An 8,112-nucleotide genomic window follows, 5' to 3' on the forward strand; every position below is an offset into this window, starting at 1 on the left:
GGCGATGACTGACTGTGTGTGAGTGTGATACACAGATGCATTTTGCAGTTTGCTGTTTATGTAATGCTTTCTCTGTGCAGAAACACACTTATGTCCTGGTGGGACCAGCATGACCATAGGCCTACTAAAAAATCCAAACAACCCCTAAATGTGGTTATTGAGTAACCCTATAAAACAACCCTTTCAAATGGGTCATTTCATTTGACCCCAAATGAGGTCATTAAGTAACCCAATAAGGCAACCCTTTTGAAGGGGTCATTTCATTTGACCCCTAAATGTGGTAATATTTTGACCCCAATGGGGTTACTATTTGACCCAAATACGTAGTCATTGCAATGACCTCGACCAATGGGGTCAAAATGACCCGTTAGTGGTATGGTGTTTAGTTGATAACTATGCTGGGGTCAAAAATGACCCCGTTTGGGTCATTTTTTGACCCCGTAGTTTTAAGTGTGTAGTAGAAATTCAAGTTAATCTCGGTCTTTTAAGGACAAACTTATATGAATTTTGCAATCAAACACACTGTCAAGCATGCACTATTCCAACTAATACCAACTGTATTCGGTGATGATTGATTTTAATGCGTTATGCTATCTTCAGTAGATAGTTGATATGACAGGGATGATTGATTTTAATGTATTATGTTATTTTCCGTAGATGGTAGATAATTATGATAACAAATGTGTTTCTATAAATTCCCGCTAGTTTTGCTAGCGGATTTGAGGTGCAATGAACTTTCAGATCAAATCAACAAATCTAATCTATGACTACTACTAACAAATTTATCCTTGCAGAAAGGGATGCCCCAAAAATGATATTGCTAGAGGGTTTTTCACGATACAATTGTGTAAAATAGCTAAGGTGTATCCATATTTTGAAATAGCTAAGATGTGTTATTGATTAAAACACCTCATCATTTTGATTTTGATGCATTATGCTATATTCAGTAGATAGTAAATATGACTCTACTTGTGGATAAGTGATTTTCATATGCTATGTTTATCTTCAGTAGATAGTAGATACGACTGAGATATGAGTGATTTTAATGTGACATATTATTTTCAGTAGATAGTAATGTAGATATAGATAACAAAATGTAAATTGCCTTATGGTTTTGCTAGTGGATTTAAGGTGCAATGAATTTTCAGATCAAATCAACAAAATCTACAAATCTAATCTATGACAACTATAAAAACAAGATATTCCTGAAAAAAATTGGTGTCAGTTCCAATTTACAATGTAATTATTATTTGAATGTAATGTTAAAGATGGTTCCGAAAAATGGCCAAAAGCAATTCGACAAATAAAAAAATAGGCAAACATGGTGACTAATTTGCATATCTTGCGACAAAAATTGCATCGGATCTTACGACTGCCGCTTACCACAACCTCATCAAGTTACATCCCTATACGCCTCACCAGTTCTTCAAATGGCAAAAAACAAAAAAAAACACCCAAAAACAATTTTTAAGTTAAATATGCAAATTAGCTGCCTAATTTGCGCCAAAAATTGCATCAAGTCTTAGGGCAGCCACTTACCACCACCCTACCAAGTTATACCCCAATACACCTCACCAGCTCCGTGAAACTGCCGCTTACCATGCTTACCACAACCTCATCAAGTTATATCCCTATACGCCTCACCAGTCTTCGAAATGGCAAAAAAACAACCAAAAAAACAATTTTTAAGTTAAATATGCAAATTAGCTACTTAATTTGCATATTTTGCGCCAAACAATGCATCAAGTCTTAGGGCAGCCACTTACCACCTTCCTACCAAGTTACACCCAGATACACCTCACCAGCTCCGAGAAACTAACCTGGAAGCCAAAGGCATTTAAAAACAAAGTTCACACAATACAAATGTATAAGACCCCATTATAGCATAAGGCAATTTATAAGTCATTTAAAATGATTTTAAATGTGACGTATACAATTTGTCTATAACACAGGGAGATATAAAATGTAGGGATTTGGGTACTTTTTGTTCAATTTTCACAGAAATTCAACGATTTTGACCTATGTTTTTGTTTGTCTGTTTACCCCTGGGTCGCTGAAACAAAGAATTATATTAATTAAATCACCTAATTTATAATTAATAAAGGACAAAGAAAGATAAAAGCAAAAGTATGCTTCATTTAGTTAAAACAATAGTAACATCCCTGTTGTGTACAAAAATATAACTCTATACGACAATGCATATCAGGATCAATTCATGGACTAAGTGCACAGGGAAATGTTGAGTATGTAAATTAAATGGAACAGCCAAAATGCCAATGGGTATGTAATTTAACTAGAACAGCCTTAAATTGATATCGATATTAATATTGACGTCACAGATTCGATTTGTCACGTGATCGTCAAACCTGTACTAAAGGTGTCAGTTCTGCAGGAACTGACACAGAAAATTATTTGTGAGGAAAGGGCTCCCCAAAAATGATATTGCCAAAGGGGTTTTCATGAAAAAATGATACACTTTCATAAAATGGTGTAATCATAATTTGAAATAGCAAAGATATGGTATTGATTTTAACATCTCATCATTTTCACCCAATAAATAATCTGATTGGCATATCAAATTGGTTCTCTAATACACACATCTGTAGTGTGCTGCTATCTTCAGTAGATAGCACATTGGACCAATGCTAACTGTAATACACACATGTGCAATGCTATCTTCAGTAGGTAGCACACAGTGGACCAATACTAACTCTAATATGCTATCTTCAGTAGATAGCACACAGACACAGTGAACCGATACTAACTCTAATACACACATGTGGACTGCTATCTTCAGTAGATAACACACAGTGGACCACAGGTGCAGTGCACTTCTATCTTCAGTAGATAGCAACTTTAATACACTACTAAATATCCACATTTGATTGACATGCATGACCATTCTTATACAAGAATTCTTCTGGACATACAGTAATGATGACTTCGCCTACTCATCACCAACATGCCTAGTCTTGGTATTTGTAGCTCTTGAGATATTGTTAGAGGATGAATTTTCCCTTCTGATTTGCATGATTTAATCCATACCTGAGCTCATGAAATTAATATTATACAGTCCCTGGTACATGCTCAGTCAGATGTTATAAATGATTTTCATTAGTGGGTAAGATTACATACTGCCATAACATTAACCTTATTCACACTCATGTTTCATGCATTCCACATCAACATCTTTTTCTGTAAAATTTTGAAAAAATTCAGAATTTTACATTTATATACCAATATTTGGAATCTCTATGCAAAATGCATTCAAATGAGTACAAACATGCCTAGTATTGGTTCAGTAGTTGTTCATATTGGTGTTGGATTTTAGGGATATATTTTAGAATAATTTTGTTGGTTGGCAAGTGGGAAAGCCTTTGTATGTGTGGAAGGCATTAAGAGAATGTAAATAACTGGGCCAATATCAGGCTACAATCTGATCATAGAGTCATGCCATCCCAGCATGCTTCATTCCTATGTCATCCATATAAACCAATGCATCATGGAAAGACATTAAGATAATGAAATAACTGGGCCACTATCAGGCTACAAACCACAGGAGATAGAAATGCCTTCCCAGCATGCTGCAGGTGAAAGGCATGCCTCCCAGCATGCCTCATTCCAGTGTCTCCAACAACCAAAACATGATTTGCTCATTTGCAGAATGCATACAATTATGTTGGCACTGTGAAAATGTGATGGAGTTACCCAGTTGAATGTGATCCTTATTTTGATATTTTACATGTTAAATATGAAGTACTCCATGTATAAAAAAAAGCGCAGTGATTTATAATGCGCTATACGCTACGCACAGGCACAACGCCTAGACGTTGATCCACAAGCCTCGGCACACTTGACAGGTTAACAAAGTACTGAAGCGCAATCTGATAATGAAATGCATCATGGGAAGGTGTCATATCTGCTGTGTTACAACCTCTAGTCTCTGTTTACATTTCATACACACTGTGAGGCTGTTCATTTATGCTGCATTATTTTAGCAAATTAACTTATATGGGGAAATGATAATAAATTGATTTATACATAATATTCTAAGAAATGTTTGTAATTTTAGCATTCTGCTTACCAGAAATTGTTTCTCTATTATCAAGGAAAGACTTGTTCATGGAGCATGACCAAATGGATCTTAAGATTAGCATTGCTACTTAGGTACCCTTCTCCTAGCCCATTCCAGTTGAAATCCATACACCCCTATGGAAGACATGAAGACTACATGACCTTAATCTCCCACACAGGGAGTGTGAACCTCAAATGATGTCACCTGAATGGGCGACTCCATTTGAAATCTACACCCCCTGTGTTTGAGATTAAGGTTGTGTCTTCCATAGGGGGTGTATGGATGGAATAGGTGGGTTAAATAGGCACAGTCATGTGCTGACAACAAGAATCTGTATTGGTATGAGCAGAGGGTTCCAGTGCATCAAATGGACAAAACCATGACCACTCTGTATATATTCTATCCTAAACCATCTTTTCGCTGATAATTCAAGTTGATAAAATATGAGTATATTCTCTGTTGGATCACCCTATATACCTTCATCTAAGTGCTAAAGATGTGCTTGCATTGTGATATAGGTGGGGAGAACACGTTCCAGTGCATCAAATAGGCAAAAGCACGGTCACCCTGTATATTCTATCATCTTTCCATTAATGATGTGCACACATTCAGTGCCTATAGGTGGATAACACACGTCCTAGTGTGTCAAAACCGAGTGAACCATCATCTGTTCCAAGTCTCTTTGTCGACTATAAAGTGTTGAACTGCACTATGATGTGGTCGTAAGTAAGCAAATAGGATGCATATGCTTCTGATTGCCGCCATTATAATGCATTAAAGAATGGGAAAACGTGTTGCATTTTGGGTCAGTGAGAGAAGCAGTTGAATTTGCGACGAAAAGTTATATTCGTCTCAGGTTGAATTAAAGCCATATTATAACATTTTCAAACAAAATAGATTAGCATTTCTTTGCCATAAAATGTTAGCTTTTACTGTCAGATATATCCCCTTTTATTTTTGAGCCGAACAACTACGCCTAAAGCAAAGAAAATTGAATTTACTACCAGCGCACATATGTGCCAATACGCACCACTCCTTCGGTCATGTTGTGGTACGACCCTTTGTTGTGTATATCACCGTCCCGCACAGCCGTGTACGTACTGTGTGTTATGAACATCGTGTATGCGTTCGACTAATAATTCTATCGTAATAATAAAGCGCCGGTTCCGGCGTTTTAAAAATCTCGGATTTTGACAAAACTACAGCACCTAGAGTCATGATTTTTGCAGGGTATATTGGTTTAATAAAGTACAATTTAATCGTGTAAAAAAAGGAATTTTAAAAATTCAGTGAGGGCGTCTTCCTCAGCAAATGTTATAATATGGCTTTAAGAAAGAAAGAATTATATTGATTTCTTATTTTGGTGTTTTGTAACTTTCTTGAAAATCATGTTAGTTATTGGATGAACAAATATTTTTTACTGAGAGAGGAAATGGGGATGTAAAAAACTTTGAAAAAAACAAACAAAGATTTGTGGGTTTCTCCACTGCAGTGACTCAAAAACTGTTGCTCTATGCTCTCTCCATTTGCCTTAAATTTGTGTATTTAAAATGTCCTGGTCTCCTTATCTTCCTAAAAACAATTTCGGGTTTCCCTTTATCTGGCCAAAATAATGAGCAGTCCTTGAAAAAGTGAGGAATTTGGGAATCCCATTCCCATGAAATGTGCATGGTGTTTGGAAGGAAATTTAAGGTTGGAAAATGATACTTAAAAGTATTGAGATATTTTCTGAAAATATTAAGAGCTATCTCAAGAACCACTGAACCAACACTGGGCTTGTTTGTACTCATTTTAATGCATTTTCATGCTGATACCAAATATAGCCATGAAAATGTGAAATACTTAAATATTTTAATTATTAAAAAAAAAGAAAACTTTTGTACAGTCAACACTTTTGTGCAGAGGGTTTATATTGTGCAAGTTTTCTGCAATAAATTTCATATCAATATAGTGATTTTGCAAAAAAAATAAATCAAATGTATGGCCTTGTGATTACATCCATCTACATTTGTTTGTTATTACTTTTTACTAACAAATTTCATAACACCATCTTATATGATATAATTCATATTTTGTGAAAAGAGAAAATTGGCAAATTTAGGAATATGAAGCATTGCAAATTTGTATGAGATGTATACACTATTATTATTCAAAGCAAATATAAATTAAATTTGTATTTTAAATGAAACTTATTCATACAATTGAATTTATATAATTTATACTTCATATAGCTAGGTAGAAAATAAAAATTAAAAAATATTAAAATGATTCATCACAAATTCCCAAATACCTGCACAATTGTTATATTCCAAGCAAATTCTACCATTCAACAGATGTTTGCTATCCTTTTGTGTATATTTTATCCCTCTGTGTCATGAGAGAGGGAGATGATCATCTTGATGCGTAATCGTTAACGCAAACACGGAAGATCTACATTTGGTAAAAGACAAATAGTAGAAATATTTTTGCACTGCAATGAAATGATGTGTGTATATCATGACTATTGTAGGTAGGATAATGGCATAGTAAATGAATGAGATGAACATTGATTCTACTAAAATCTAATTTTCAATTAAACCAAAAGAAACAGTGCACACTAGCTTAGGTTGCAATTTTAGTCACACCTGCTATAAGGACCACTGGGAAATTTTTGAAAGGGACGCTGTACTTTCAACCATTGGGCCATTTTCTATTTCTAGCAGATAATAATAGTGACTTTTCAACTTTAATCTTCCACACAGGGAGTGTAAATATCAAGTGGGATTACCTGAATGGGTGATTCAATTTTAAATCTGCACCCTTTGTGTAGGATAAAGGTCATGTGTTCCATCAGGGGTATACAGATTTCAACTGGAATGGCTGAAAGAACTGGAATAGCTAAAGGACCAGAGGTGAACATTTTGTCAGTACTTCGGTTTTCTTTTTTGTTAATAATTCACATGAAAGATACATAATGAGAATTTTGTAGACTTTTTTGTCACTTTGAAGCTATTCCTATCAATTTTAGATATTTGTATGCTTCGGGGGATCATGGATAGGTGACAAAACGCTGAACTTGTTGAAAACCTATATGTATGAACAGGAGTTTGGGGTATAATGTTAAAGCACGTAGTAAATTTATCGCAAGCCTTTGTGTAACTAAACCCAGTTGATATAAAGTACAAGAGTGGGTTTACTTTTAAAAGTCGGTATACTTGATTTCTAACTAATTAATATGCAAAAGTTGATATAAAGTACAGCAGTGGGTTTACTTTGTATAAGAAAGTCACTATACCTGATCTCTAACTAATTAACTCTCCACGCGGTGTCAAATGCAGACGACAAGTTTCAAAAAAATTTAAAATTCAAAAATTTCAGAATTGTAAATTTTCATGACCATATTTGGAATCAGCATGAAAAACGCATTAAAATGAGTACAAACAATCCTAGTATTGGTTCCGTGGTTCTTAAGATAGATCTTGATATTTTCAGAAAATATCTCAAATCTTGGATTTTTTATGTTGAAGCCCATGGCTAGCACGCAGAGCTTTAATATGCAAAAGTTTCCAAGACCAGCTTGCAATTAGGGCAACTTTAATCCAGTTAAGCTACAACAATGACATATCATAGCGACACAAAAGGGTCTGTTAGTCACTTGATGGATTGTTAATGGGTTTATATACCGGTATGACCCATGCATTACTTCCAATCATAAAAAATGTATTGTTTTAAGTACCTGTGTGAGGTCAATGGCAGGGAACTATTAAAAGACACTTGGTGAATCATCTAGGTTAGAGTCCGAAGTTTACCGTTTTCTAAAATTCACTTTCCGTGTTGTAAAATTTGTGAATCCGTGTCATGAATAATGCTTAAAATGTATAAACAATGATATTAATGTCATAATAAAGTGTTCAATATCGCGATCAATATGCTCTGATTGGAATATTCTCACGATAATAGGCCGACTATTACAATGTTTGGAGGGATATAGGGGGTTCATGTCTTGGTAAAATACCTTTATTTCGGTACTATTAAACAGTATTTTTATCATAAAAATT

This window comes from Amphiura filiformis, chromosome 14, assembly GCF_039555335.1.
Source record: "Amphiura filiformis chromosome 14, Afil_fr2py, whole genome shotgun sequence".
Taxonomy (NCBI): Eukaryota; Metazoa; Echinodermata; class Ophiuroidea; order Amphilepidida; family Amphiuridae; genus Amphiura; species Amphiura filiformis.